This window comes from Humulus lupulus, chromosome 2 (genome assembly GCF_963169125.1).
Source record: "Humulus lupulus chromosome 2, drHumLupu1.1, whole genome shotgun sequence".
In the NCBI taxonomy this organism is placed as follows: Eukaryota; Viridiplantae; Streptophyta; class Magnoliopsida; order Rosales; family Cannabaceae; genus Humulus; species Humulus lupulus.
In genome coordinates this window covers 76270294-76285984 of record NC_084794.1, presented here as the reverse complement: position 1 = coordinate 76285984, position 15691 = coordinate 76270294, and the positions used below count along the sequence as shown (strand labels likewise).

General features: G+C 37.7%; 1 pseudogene; it reads right to left on the bottom strand.

Annotated features, from left to right (window-relative positions):
- Positions 1-2483: 2483 nt before the first annotated feature.
- On the bottom strand, positions 2484-9099 carry LOC133818053 (AAA-ATPase ASD, mitochondrial-like; annotated as a pseudogene).
- Between the last annotated feature and the right edge of the window lie 6592 nt (positions 9100-15691).

Genomic DNA, 15691 nt, shown 5'->3' with positions numbered 1-15691 from the left:
TCAAACCTCGTACCAAACACTACATAAATGTTATCTATAATATTTTTTGGAAGTAAAATAATAAAATCAATAATATTTTAAACAATGTATAATAATTTTTATTAGAATATTAATTTTTGAATAAATAAAATAAAAAATAAACTGATTAGTTAATCGTAAGATGATGCATTAAATAGGGTCCTATAACAAAATTATTCTAGCCACTCTATACATGTCATATTGGTCCTATTGTTTCCTTTAGTTCCCAAAATACCCTTGACATTTGTTTCCCACAGTCTCTCTGTATTCTCTCTCTCTCACTTTCTTAGTATTGAAGGAAAAAAACCCTCAAACCCAATTTAATCCATCAAAACCCAAGCAAATTGGAGAAGCATTGTCTTCCACGACCAACTGTGGCTTGGATATTGTCGGAGTTGACGATCGGAGAAGGCAAAGGAGAAGAACGTCGAGCAAACAGGAGGAAACAATCCCAAAGAAAGTGAAGGTGAAGAATTTCCTTTTTAATCTGTAATATGTGTATGTGTTTGGTTTTTTTGTTGATTGGATAGATCGGAGCTGATTTTAGCATCTACCTCGATAGGACTCGATGATATTAGACTTATGGCTGATTTTAGCATCTGCCTTGATAAGACTCGATGATATTAGACTTATGGCTGAATTTTGACATCTGTCTCGATAGGTCTCGATGATATTTTAGGCATATGGCTGAATTAGCATCTGCCTCGATAGGTTTCGATAAGACTCGATGATATTGCATCTGAAGAAAAAAAGTTAAAAAATGTTAAACAATCTGGTAACTATCGAGTCCTATTAAGGCCTATCGAGACAGGTGCTAAAATTAGTCATATGCCTAATATCATCGAGTCCTATCGAGGTAGATGCTAAAATCATCCATAAGTCTAATATCATCGAGTCCTATCGAGGTAGATGCTAAAATCAGCCATAAGTCTAATATCATTGAGTCATATCGAGTCCTATCAAGGTAGATGCTAAAATAAGCTATATGCCTAAAATATCATCGAGTCCTATTGAGTCCTATCGAGGCCTATCGAGGCACAATCAAATCTAGAATCTAACATAAACTATCGAGTCCTATCGATTTCTATCGAGGTGCATAAAAAATCTCGAAAAAAACCCATATTTCTTCATTCCACAGCCCCGATCTGTTTGCACATACACATATTTCAGATTAAAAAGGAAATCCCTCACCTTCGCTTTCTTTGGGGTTGTTTCCTCAAAGCTTGGTCTGTTTGCTCGACGTTCTTCTCCTTTGCCTTCTACGATCGTCAACTCCGACAATATCCGAGCCACAGATGCTTGGTCGTGGTCGTGGATGACAATGCTTCTCCAATTTTCTTGGGTTTTGACGGATTAAATTGGGTTTGAGGGGTTTTTTCCTTCGGGACTAAGAAAGTGAGAGAGAGAATAGAGAGAGACCGAGAGAATACAGAGAGACTGCGGGAAACAAATATCAAGGGTATTTTGGGAATTAAGGGAAACAATAGGACCAATATGACATGTATAGAGTGGCTAGAATAATTTTGTTATTGGACCTCATTTAATGCATCATTTATCAAATTTCCCTTTATTAAAAGAAGAAACAGTTATTGTTGCGTCGGATGTTGCCATATATTAAACATTTACTAATCAGTTTTTAGCATATTTTAAATTTGGTAGAGTTTTTCTTTTTTGACAAAAAAAATTAATAAGATTTTTTTAGTATTATATTAATTGGAGAATAATTTTTTTCCCCAAACTCAAGCCTCTGTAATTACTACTAAAAGTCACATTCATATTTAACTTATTTATCTTTCATCATAATAAGACATGATTATGGCTCTATTCACTAAGTTAAAATGTTTAAATAACTTATCAAAAGTGTTAGCACAATCAATAAAAGCATAACATAAAACATAATGATAATTAATTCTATTACAAATTAAAAAAACAACCTAATAACATCCCACAAAAAATAAAAGAATAAAAAAATTAAGAAAAATTGCAAAGGTGTACAACTCTTACCAACACCATAAGAAGGTAACATATAGATAGTAGTATTAGTTGAATATAGGGTCCTACGTATTTTAATTTAATAACTATTATAAAATATGGCTAACCAATCATGTTGTGTCACCTCGTGTAGAGTTAGACACCTTACGGTGTCAAATACCAACACTCAAAATTAAGAATGGGAAAGCAAAATATATTGGCGCCTAAAAGGTGTTATTAATTACAAGAACTAATGTCACCTTCTCTCAAACTACAATTGAGAGAAATTTAATAGAAAGAAGTCTTTTCAATACAGCGAAAAGCACAATTTAAAAGGCGAATACTTTCCATGTAGTGATTGAACTTTATATTCAGACTTAACATTATGGCTTGTTAAAACTAATTGCGTACATTCACAGATTTAATCTACTTCGAATAAAAGAGAACAAACCAACCCCACAGAGTCGCATAACTGAACATTATTAAGCATTTTTTGTACTAATCACAAAGCGAAAATGGAAAAACCATTGAAATGGTTAACTGAAACCATATATATCAAAGCATAATTAAAAGACAAATACAACTATATATTTCTTACTAAAAACTTATTACTCTAACTGCTGACTGATCCATTCTCTTTCACTTCCTTATCCAATGTTCCATTAGCACATTTACATTTCACATCTTCTTTACCAGACTTTACTTCACTTTCTTTTTCCAACTTTTCTTTCTCAGCCTTGACCTTTTCTTCCTCTTCAGCCTTCAATTTAGCTTCTTCCTCTTCCTTCAACTTAGCTTCATCCTCAGCCTTCTTTTTTATAGCTTCCTCTTTGGCGGTCTCAAGAGAATCAACCAAATTCTTCAAACACTTGTCTGCGTCTTCCTCATCAGATTTTGGCATCAAACTCTCACCTACATCAGCTGGACTCATCTCTGTTTCCCCCAACAAACGCTCAATCATCGGAAACAAATCGTGTGATACAACATCCAAGTAGTTCTTTGCAAGCACCTTAAACGCTTCAAAACCACAGTAGGAGAGCTCTATATGCTTGTCCATTATCCCTCTCCGAATAAGAGCAGGATCAAGTTTGTCAACATAGTTAGTAGTGAACACAATAAGTCTCTCACCACCACAAGCTGACCAAATCCCATCAATGAAGTTCAAGAGTCCAGAAAGGGTGACCGTACTCTTAATGTTATTTTCTTCAGCCATTTTGCGAATAGGGTCTTTACTCTTTTCTTTATCTTCATCTTCATCTTTCTCCTTCTCCTTCTTTCGCTGACCAGTAAGATCAAGCGAACAATCAATGTCCTCAATCACAATGATAGACTTATTGGAAGTGTCGATTAACAGCTTCCTCAACTCGGTGTTGTCCTTAGCAGCCGTGAGTTCCAAATCATAGACATCATAATCTAGAAAATGAGCCATGGCAGAGATCATGGTTGATTTTCCAGTCCCGGGAGGACCATAAAGAAGATACCCTCGTTTCCAAGCTTTCCCAATTTTAGCATAGTACTCTTTTACCTTCTTGAACTTAAGAAGGTCGTTTATGATCTCCTGCTTCTTCTCAAGGTCCATAGCCAGAGTATTGAAACTGGCCGGATGCTCAAATTGGACATGGCTCCACTTTGTCCGTGAGCCGCCGTACCAGTTATCGTTAGAACCATTAGTGTAAAGCTTTCGTTGTTGATTTTTGATGGCTATAATTTTTCCTTCTTTGACCAAGTGATTGAGATAAGAGTTGGTGATGAGTTATCGGTGGCGTCTATGGAAGCTGAGGCTGTAGAACCTCTTCTCGTCGGAGTTGGGATACCACGAGAAGGTCGAGCTTTTAGGTACGTTTTTGTGAGAAGACCACCAGAGTTTGACGCCTTCGATGTCGTCAGTGACTTCTTCATTGTCATCCAAGCTCAGAACCAATGATTTGATATCTTTGATATCATGAGCCTTGAGTCGTTTAGCTCGAGTAGAGGAATTGGTGCTGAGGTAGCTTTGGATGGCTAAGTAGATTTCACTGCGCTTGAAACGGTCGCCAGAGTATTCATTGAAGGTAATATGGATATAAGGGTAGACCAGCCCCACGACTTTGTCTGTGTATTTTGTGAGTGTTAAGGAGTTTGTTAAGTAGTTAGTTAATAGTCAGTTAGTTCTCTACTTGTATTTTGTTATAGCTGTTATAGGTTGTTACTCAACAACCTTCTCTGTTATCAAAGGTTAATTCTCGTTAGCCTTACTGAATATAAATACTCTGTACTCCTTTTCATTTGTTAATGAGAAAATACAATTCAGCTTCTTTGATAGTCTTTTACTTAATATGGTATCAGAGCCAGGTTCTTTTGTGAGCTATGGAGCACACTTCAGATCCTGTCCATGGTGATTCTCTTTGTCCAAATTTGTCCAACTCTTTCCCAAATCTTCTTCCCAAAACTTCTCTCGTCACATTTTCTCACACGCTCTCTGTACGCCTTGATGAACACAACTACTTACCTTGGAAACACCAAGTTTTTGCTGCCATTAAAGGCAGTCGACTCCAACGGTTTCTCGATCCCATTCTCACACCGCCGATGTACCTCTCCGATGAAGATCGTCTCGCACAACGCATCAATCCCGACTACGATGATTGGGACCAACAAGATAGCATTCTGGTGTCCTGGCTTCTATCTTCAATGACTGAAAAAATCCTAACTCGAATGGTTGGATGCAACACGGCTGCTCAGATCTGGCGAAATCTTCAAGACTACTTCACTGCTCTCAATCGTGCCAACATCGGCCAGTACAAAACTTTGCTGCGTAATACTCGGATGAAGGGTTCCTTGGGTGATTACCTTCTCAAGATTAAGAGTCTTGTTGATACTCTTGCCTCCATTGGACATACATTGATTGAGCAAGATCACATTGAGGCGATTTTCAATGGTCTTTCACGAGATTACGAAGTCTTCATTACCTCTGTTAATACCAGGACTGATGCTTACACAGTGGCTGAAATTGAGGCTCTTTTAATGGCTCAAGAAGTTAGGTTGGAAAAAGGATCTCAAGATTTGGATATCAAGAATGAAGCTAATCTAGACAGGCTACCCCTACCTATCGTGGCAATCAGTACAGTGGTCCCTCAGCTACATCTCCACGCGTCTTGTACAACCCATCTGTGGCTGCTTCTCCTGGCTTTGGCCCATACCCCTCACGATCTGCCCCACCTGCCCCTTCACGTGGTCAATATAGTGGTCCCAAACCTGGAGCAGCTTCAACAGGACGTGGACAATTCAATCCTTGGGGTCAAAAACCTCAATGTCAGCTATGCAACAAATTGGGTCATACAGTAAAGCAGTGTTTTTATCGATTTGACAAATCATTTACTGGTCCTGAATGTTTTCAGCAATTCTCGGGTAGTGCTAACATAGCTGAAATGCAGGCTCTTTATGCTTCCCCTGATACTGTCGCAGACCCCAGCTGGTACCCTGATTCAGGCGCCACAAATCACCTCACACCAGATGTCTCTAATGTCCATCACAGTCTGGAATACAATGGTGACCAGAAAATTTATATGGGAAACGGTACAGGTTTGCCTATTCATCATATTGGTCATTATTTTTTCAAGTCTCCCATTCATTCTAAACAGCTCATATTAAATAATCTTCTTCATGTTCCTAACATTACAAAAAATATTCTTAGCGTTTCTCAATTCTCTCTAGATAATAACGTGTTTTTTGAATTTCATCATTTTCAATGTTTTGTCAAAGATCAGGAAACTTTGAAGAATTTACTTGTTGGGAATCTTGAGCATGGCCTCTACAAATTTGATCCACTCCAACTAAGCTCTATCTCATCTCTTCAACACAGTCGTGCCTCTACTCTTTCACCGAGTGTCAATGGTCAGCCTATACCACAATGTAACAATCATGTTTTGTCCAAACAATCAAAATACTTTATTCTCTGGCATAATAGGCTTGGTCACCCTACTGCCAAAATAGTCAAGTTTACTTTACAATCTTGTAATATTGATATTCCCATTAATAAAAATAATACAATTTTTCCTGATCTCTGCTCTGCTTGCTGTTTGGGTAAAGTTCATAAGCTTCCTTTTTCTACATCTAACACTGCATATAATGAACCACTACAAATTTTACACTCTGACTTATGGGGTCCTGCCCCTCATACCTCATCTAGTGGTTATAAATATTATATCAGCTTTATAGATGCCTTCTCTATACACACCTGGATTTACATGCTTAGGACTAAAAATGAAGCTCTCCCTACCTTCACCAGCTTTAAAGCACAAGTAGAGCTGCAACTTGGTTTCAAAATAAAAGCTATTCAGTCAGATTGGGGTGGGGAATATCGTTCATTTACAAATCTTTTGAACCAAAATGGGATCATTCACAAAATTAGTTGTCCTCACACACATGAACAAAATGGTGTGGCTGAGCGCAAGCACAGACACATCATTGAGAGTGCCCTTACCCTATTAGCTCAAGCCTCTCTTCCTCTTAAGTATTGGGATGAAGCTTGTCGAACATTTGTATTTCTTATAAACAGGATGCCTACTCCTCAACTCAACTTCTTGTCCCCACTTGAGCTGTTATTCAACACCAAACCCGACTACAAATCCCTTAGAGTGTTTGGTTGCTTGTGTTATCCTAACCTAAGACCCTATAATAGATTCAAACTTCAATACAGGTCTCAACCTTGTGTGTTTCTTGGTTATAGCCTTTCACAAAAAGGCTACAAATGTCTTGCAAAGGATGGTAGGCTCTATATTTCCAGAGATGTTTTATTTGATGAACATATTTTTCCTTATTCAGATATGACAAGTCCATCATCTTCTCATATTTCTCCTCCACCTTCTCTCCCTTTCGCTGCTCCTCCAATACTTCACCAAGTATCACAGTCTGGTGCTCCACATGCTCCTCCACTCGATCCATTTCCATCCTCTCGGTTAGTCTCCACACAATCAGTTCCTTCATGTTCTCATCCTGTCCCACCTGACTTATCACCTCCTTTTTCTCCTCCAGAAATTTCGTCTCTTCCTCCCATTTCTCCTTGACTCTCGGATATGGCAAACAATACCGTACCTCCTTCTCAAAATCAATATACTGGTATTTCTAATATACAGACTACTTTTCCCACTGGTGTTGATGTGTTACAGGTACCAAATTTGCCTCGCACTGTCCCTGCCAATAGTCATGCTATGCAAACAAGAGCAAAATCAGGAATTCGCAAGCCTAAGGTTCTCATTGCATCGCTTACACCTTCCTCTGTTAAAGAAGCATTAAAGGTCTCTCACTGGTTTGATGCTATGCAATCTGAGCATGATGCTTTGAAAAAGAATGACACTTGGACATTGGTTGATCTTCCTGACATTCGGTCTCCTATAGGATGCAAATGGGTATTTCGTGTCAAAGAACATCCTGATGGTTCAGTTTCAAGATACAAAGCAAGATTGGTCACCAAGGGATATCATCAACAAGCTGGATTCGATTTTCATGAGACCTTCAGTCCAGTGGTTAAGCCACTAACTATCAGAGTTATTCTCACACTTGCTCTTACAAAAGGGTGGAAAATAAGGCAACTGGATGTTGATAATGCCTTTTTAAATGGAGATTTGCATGAAGAGATATATATGGTACAACCACCCGGATTCATTGACAGTGAGTTTCCTAACAAGGTGTGCAAGCTCAAGAAAGCACTCTATGGACTCAAACAAGCCCCACGAGCTTGGTTTGAAAAACTGTCCAATGCCTTATTTTCTTTTGGCTTTGTCTCGGCCAAAACAGATCATTCTCTATTTGTTAGAGCTCAACCCGACAGCTGCATTTACATATTGGTCTACGTGGATGACATTTTAGTCATAGGCAGCCATGATGATGATGTTTCAGCTCTTATTTCTCAGTTAAGTACCACTTTTTCCTTAAAGGATCTCGGCATTGTCACCTATTTCTTAGGCATTCAAGTTCTCAATACCCCAGATGGAGTTCTTCTCTCTCAGAAGAAATATTTACAGGATCTAGTTTGCAAGGCACAACTTCAGGGGGCCAAGACTCAAAGCACACCAATGAATGGTGGACTCCGCTTATCCAGCTTTGGTAGTGATCCAGTTGAAGACTCCACCATGTACATATCACTTGTGGGAGCCTTACAATATGCAACAATCACTCGCCCTGACATCATCTTTAGTGTTAATAAGGTCTGTCAGTTCATGCATAATCCCTTATAGTCTCACTGGGTTGCAGTTAAGCGCATCATTCGATATCTTGCAGGAACTCTCGACTACGGCCTTCACCTGAAACCAGTCTCCTCTTTCAATCTGACAGCCTATTGTGATGCAAACTGGGCCTCGGATCCTGATGACAGGAGGTCTACAACTGGTTTTTGTATCTTCTTAGGTGAAAATCTCATTGCCTGGAAATCCAAGAAGCAAAGCACCATCTCCCGGTCCTCTACAAAAGCAGAGTTTCTTAGTCTGGCAGATGTTGTTTCGGAAGTCACTTGGGTTCAATCTTTGCTGAGTGAGTTGCACTTCAAGTCAACTAATATTCCTTGTATCTGGTGTGACAATCTAAGTTCGATTCAGCTTGCAGCAAATCCCATCCTTCATGCTCGTACAAAACATATAGAAATAGACCTCTATTTCGTTAGAGACAAGGTGCTTTCAAAACAGATACAAGTTCAACATGTTCCTGCTTCTGGCCAATTAGCTGATTGTCTTACAAAACCAATTTCTAACTCCAGATTTGCTGATCTTAGAGACAAACTGTCTGTGGTTTCTCACCACACTCAGTTTGAGGGGGCCTGTTAAGGAGTTTGTTAAGTAGTTAGTTAATAGTCAGTTAGTTCTCTACTTGTATTTTGTTATAGCTGTTATAGGTTGTTACTCAACAACCTTCTCTGTTATCAAAGGCTAATTCTCCTTAGCCTTACTGAATATAAATACTCTGTACTCCTTTTCATTTGTTAATGAGAAAATACAATTTAGTTTCTTTGATAGTCTTTTACTTAATAGTGAGATAACGCCAAAGATCGTATGGGAAGTATTGTTGGAACATGGCATAACCAAACATTATGCTAGCAATTACTGACCCAAATTGAGTCAACATTTCTCCCATGAACATCATTTTTTTTCTTTTGTAATGAAAGAGTATGATCAGAGAAGTAATGTCCTACTTATTTTAGTGAGGTCGTGAACTTCTTTATAACAAACAGCCATGTTTGCCGTGCTAACGAAGGTACGTGGTTTCTTCGAAGATTCCTAGTCTACAGAGTTATGAGCACAAAAATATTTATTTTATTTGTGTCACTGTTAATCAACGGTGAATATTCATCGTGAAACGGAATACTCGGCCGTTATCTTTGACTATTTCCATGTTTTGTTATTACACAATTTTTTTTTTGTTAGTATTTTATATGGAGTAATATAATTAGAAACATAATTCCATTATCACAATCATTTTCTAGAGTGCCTACGAATATTTAAAGACCATAATGAGATGGTTAATATTAATCTAATTGCAATTGAGGCACATGGTAGCATCCTAAAGACTATAGGTTGACCCATTAAACCATAGTCCACCATATCTAATAATACAAGCCCAATAGGCCCAATATACCCATTAGGGTAATAAGGCATACAAGACATATATATAGAACATATATGTTGTTGGGTGAAGATACGCATGTGGTTGTGGTAAAGGTTGCTCTCCATAAGATCTCTCTTGTATTGCTATTTTCTAATCATCTTTGTGTAGATCGTGAGAGATTCAAAGATGAACATTGAAGACTCAATGTCAGGTATGTTTTATCTCTATATATTCAATTCAATACCCTAAATAAAGTTTGATCTTGCAGATTACATGAGCATGGTTTATTGTTATTAATTTCAGAATTGATAATGTTATAATGCTCATATGTTAGAAATATTAATAATTGGCATCAGAGACAGGTTCACTTGATTTTAGGGTTTGAAATTTTAATATATACCCAATTTTTTCAAAATCTAATTTTTTGGTGTATTAATTTCGAAATAATGCTATGTTACTTTGGGTAATTTGATTTGATAATGAATATCAGTTTTCAACTTGTTTTTGGCATTTTATTTATGAAAATATCAAGTTTGTTTTAAAGCTTAACAATGGAGAAACCCATTTCAGATTTATGGGTTTTTTCATCTTTTGTTGGGAATAAATGAGTAATAGGAAGAGATGGGGTGATGGGTGACGATGAATGGATGAAAACCCCCACAAAAGGCGCTTGAAATCGGCCTAAAATGGCCAAGAACCAGCTTGATCGAAACCGGGTTGAAACCAAACCCGTAGATCTGATTTTCAAGGACAGGGACAACAAAAACGACACGTCGTTTTGCCTCTGTCAGGCAAAAAACGACATGTCGTTTTATAGGTATTAAAAAAATGACACGTCGTTTTTCAGCATACTTGTTCTGTCGTTTTTAGAAAAACGACATGTCGTTTTTGGGGTAAAAAAAAAAGAAGTTTTTTGGGGCGCGTGGGGGTGCGTGATGGGTCTTTTTTGGCCAAATTTTTACCATTTCACTCCTATTCTCATATCCTACTATTTGTATATGTTTATGCACAAGATTAATTCATAGATTTGGTTTCATAATTGTATTTATATTTAATCTTTTGTGGCATAAATCTTATTATATATTGTCAACAATTATTGTTTATTTTCTTTCCTGTCGTAAGAATAAGCATGTAAATTGTTTAGTAAAGAGGAACATTTAAATAATTATTTATTTAAATTTTTTGTGTTTTTTCCTCCAAAATTACATTAAGATCTATATAAGTAATTAATTATCCTATCGATAATAATTGCTTGGTAAGGATGCTTAATATGGTAAAGAAAATTTATTAAACATTATGAATCACAATTTATCTATCCTTTCGATAGTAAATTAATGTATTTGATTATAATGTTTAATAGATTGTTCTTACCTGTGTATGAGTTCTATTTTGTATGTTTGTCTAAGAACTCTAGCATACATAATGATCATTTGTTATTTTGCGATCATATATTGATGAGAAAAGAGCACAAATGACATGGTTTATCATAACATGTATTTAATAGTTATTGCTCTTGTTTCTCATTCAGCTGTAAGCATTCCTAGATCTCCTGCCGTCTTGACGCTGAATGCAACCAACCACAAGCAGTGGATTGAAAATATCACGATGAACTTGACCTTCATGAAAATGGACTTGGCCTTGAGAATTGATGAACCATCTAAGCCTGCTGATGATGCTACTGAGAAGGTTAAGAAATCTTACGAGGACTGGGAACACTCCAATCGTTGTTGCTTGATGCTTATGAGATATCACATGGACGAATCCATTCGTGATAGTATTCCCAAGTCTGAAAATGCAAAGGATTTTCTTACTGCCATTAAGGAAAAGTATAAGAAATTCTCAAAGAATGAGAAGAATGAACACTTGAACATGCTGCATCACACTGTTTACGATGGTTCAGGTGACATTATGGCTCACATTGACAAGCTCATGGGCCACTATCATAAACTTAAGGCCATGGATATGGACCTTGGTGAGGATTACATGGTGTGGTTGGTGATGGAGAACATTCCATCTCAGTTTGATTCAATCAGATCAAGCTACAATGCTCAGAAGGATTAATGGACTGTTGGGGAGATGTCTGTTATTCTTGCCAAGGAAGAGGAGGACATGAGAAAAGGTAGGGCAAGAAGTATCTCCATGGTGATGAACCCAAACAATCCTCACAAAAGAAAGTTCACTTCCAATAACTCTGGTAACCAAGAACCTCCCAAGAAAAAGGCACTTAGTCCTAAAGGGAATGGACAGTCCAACTCATCCTCTAATGGTCATAAGAATGAGTTTTTCAAAGGGAAGTGCAACTTTTGCCAGAATTTTGGGCACAAGAAAGCTGATTGTAGAAAGCTCAAAGCTCACCTAGAGAAGAAAGGTAATTGTCTTGTGATGGTTTGTTTAGAATCCAATATTATTGATGTGCCCTCAAATTATTGGTGGTTAGATATTGGAGCCACAATTCATGTTACGAATTCCTTGCAGGCAGTGACAAGTCGAAGAAGACCGAGTAGTCTGGAGCAGAATGTGTACATGGGAGACGATACAAAAGTCCAAATCGAATTTTTGGGGACAGTCAGATTGCAGTTGAATACCCTCTTTTAGGAGGAATTTGATTTCTGTATCTATTTTGGATAGGCTTGGATATAGTTTTCTTTTTGGAACTGGAAAACTCACTTTGTATCGTGACTCTCTTTTGGTTAGAAATGGAACTTTATGTGGAAATTTATATAAACTTGATTTGCAGGATGTTGCTTCTATTTCTTCTACTTCTTCTCTTAATAATGTTGTTGGTTCTAAACGTGCAAGGTTAGATTTAAAATCTTCTATGTTGTGGCACAAACGTTTAGGCCATATCTCTAAAGATAGAATGCAAAGGTTGGTGAAAGATGGAGTTCTTCAAGATATAGATTTTTCAGATTTTACTGCCTGTGTTGATTGTATTAAAGGAAAGTTAACGACCAAAGTTAGAAAAAGTAAAACAGATAGGTGCACACGATTGTTGGAGTTGATCCATACTGATATTTGTGGGCCTTTTGTTCCGCCTGCTATGGGTGGTTATAAATACTTTATCACCTTCATTGATGACTTTTCCCGGTATGGCCATGTTGAGCTCATCCGTGAAAAATCTGAATCTTTAGATGCGTTTAAGATTTTCACGACGAAAGTTGAGCTTCAAAAGGGGAAGAAGATCAAGGCAGTTAATTCTGATAGAGGTGGAGAGTATTATGGACGTTATGATGAAAGTGGAAGGAACCCCGGGCGTTTCGCTAGATACTTACAGGAATGTGGCATTGATGCAAGATATACAATGCCAGGAACACCCCAACAGAATGGAATTGCTGAAAGGAGAAATCGCACTCTTCTTGACATGGTGCGATGTATGTTGGTTCATTCTAGTTTGCCAGAGTTTTTATGGGGTGAGGCATTAAAGACTGCAGCTTATATCTTGAATCAAGTGCCCAGCAAGTCTGTCCCAAAGACGCCTTATGAGCTATGGTCAAGTAAGAAACCGAGCTTGCGTCATTTTCATGTTTGGGGTTGCAAAGCAGAAGTGAGGCCCTATAATCCACAGTCTAAGAAACTTGATCCGAAGACCATTAGTGGCTATTTTGTGGTCTACACCATTGGATCAAGGGGTTCCAGATTTTATTGCCCATCTCACACCACCAGGGTTATAGAATCAGATAGGGCTGTCTATTTTGAGAATGAATTTGGTTCAAGTCAAGGGTCAAGAGAAATTATTTTCAGGGAAGAACGCATTTTTGTCCCTGTACCTGTCGCTTCCGCTCCTATTGATGACCCTGTGATTGAACAGATTCCGGCAGAAACTCATGATGAACGTCAAAATCAAGAACAAGGTGAAAATCTTGATATTGGGGATGATGAATCTATGGTGAGAAGATCACAGAGAACCCGCAGGTCTGCTATTCCTAATGACTACCTTGTCTATTTACAAGAACATGAGTTTGATGTAGGAGACACTTTTGAGCCAGTTCCCTATCAAGAAGCTATGAATAGTCCTCAATCTATATTGTGGATGGATGCAATGAAAGATGAGTTGAATTCTATGTCACAAAATGAAGTTTGGGAGTTGGTTGAATTACCCAAAGGTTGCAGACCCATTGGATGCAAATGGGTGTATAAGATCAAACGTGACTCGAATGGGAAAGTGGAAAGGTATAAGGCTAGGCTTGTGGCTATAGGCTATAGCCAGAGAGAAGGTATTGATTTCAAAGAAACCTTTTCACCTGTTTCCACCAAAGATTCGTTGCGAATTATTATGGCTATAGTTCCTCATTTTGATCTAGAACTCAATCAAATGGATGTGAGGACTGCCTTCTTGAATGGAGATTTATTTGAAGATGTTTACATGACTCAACCTATTGGTTTTGAGAAGTCTGGCAAAGAACACATGGTTTGCAAGCTCAAAAAGTCTATCTATGGGCTTAAACAAGCATCAAGGCAATGGTATCTCAAGTTCGATATGATTGTCACTGGAAATGGCTTCAAGGAGAATGTAGTAGATCAATGTATATACATGAAGGTCAGTGGGAGCAGCTTTATTTTTCTAGTATTGTATGTTGACGACATCCTACTTGCATCTAATAATTCTGATCTGTTGACTGAGACAAAACAACTTTTGTTTAGCCATTTTGATATGAAGGATCTTGGTGAGGCTTCCTATGTACTTTGGATTCAGATTCTTTGAGATAGGGCTAATGGCATTCTTCGTTTGTCTCAGAAGACTTACATTGATTGGATCTTGAAAAGATTCAATATGCATGCATGTTCTCTTGGGAAGGCACCGATAGTGAAGGGTGATAAGTTCTCAAAGGCCCAATGTCCACAAAATTATAAAGAGAGAGATGAAATGAAAGTCATTCCTTATGCGTCATTGGTTGGTAGCTTGATGTATGCTCAAGTATGCACACGCCCTGATATTGCTTTTGTTGTCAGTGTGTTGGGTAGATACTTGAGTGATCCTGGTCTTAGCCATTGGAAAGCGGCTAAGAAAGTCATGAGGTATCTTCAGGGTACAAAGGATCATATGTTGACTTATCGACGAGCTGACACTCTTGATATAGTTGGGTTCAGTGATGTCGATTATGCAGGATGCGTGGATGATAAAAAGTCCACTTCAGGCTACATTTATATGATGGCTGGAGGAGCTGTTTCATGGAAAAGTGTCAAGCAGACACTCACAACTTCTTCTACGATGGAGGCAGAATATATGGCGTGTTATGAGGCTACTTGTCAAGCAATATGGCTGCGGAATTTCATTTCTGCATTGAGTGTTGTAGACTTTATTTCGAGGCTGCTGAAATTGTATTGTGACAACTCCGCAACAGTAGCTTTCTCTAAGAACACTAGGAGTACTTCTCGCTCAAAGCATATTGATATAAAGTATTATTTTGTTAAAGAGAAAGTCCCTGAGTCCCTCATTTCTATTGAGTACACGCCTACCACTAGCATGTTAGCAGACCCACTAATGAAAGACTTACCTATATGTGTGTTTTTAGAACATGTTGCCCGAATGGGATTGTCAGGAGCCTAGCTTGTTGAGCTCAGTGGGAGTTTTGTTATTTATATATTGAACATGCTAGTATTTTGTATGGATTGCTTATAGCTTGTGTTTTGTTCTGAACATGCATAATGATAATTGAAGTCACTTCTTATTGTTGTTGTTATGTATATATGTTTATATATGTATATACTATTGTTCATCGAAGTGACAGGTACAAAAGGAGATGAATGTGCATAGTCTCAAATTAATGTACCACATGCATGTTTGGTTTGATAGTTAATGGTTGTTATGATATTTAAATGTCTATAGGGCCAAGTCATATGTAATATTTGTATCCTATCGGTATAATATTATGTATGATTTATTTGATTGTCATATATGTGTTAGACAAGATTATGGTGGTTTGATTAAATTGTCCAAGTGGGAGAATGTTAGAATTTTATATGGACTAATATAATTACAAACATAATTCCATTATCACAATCATTTTCTAGAGTGCCTACGAATAGTTAAATACCATAATGAGATGGTTAATATTAATCTAATTGGAATTGATGCACATGGTAGCACCCTAAAGACTATAGGTTGGCCCATTAAACCATAGTCCACCAT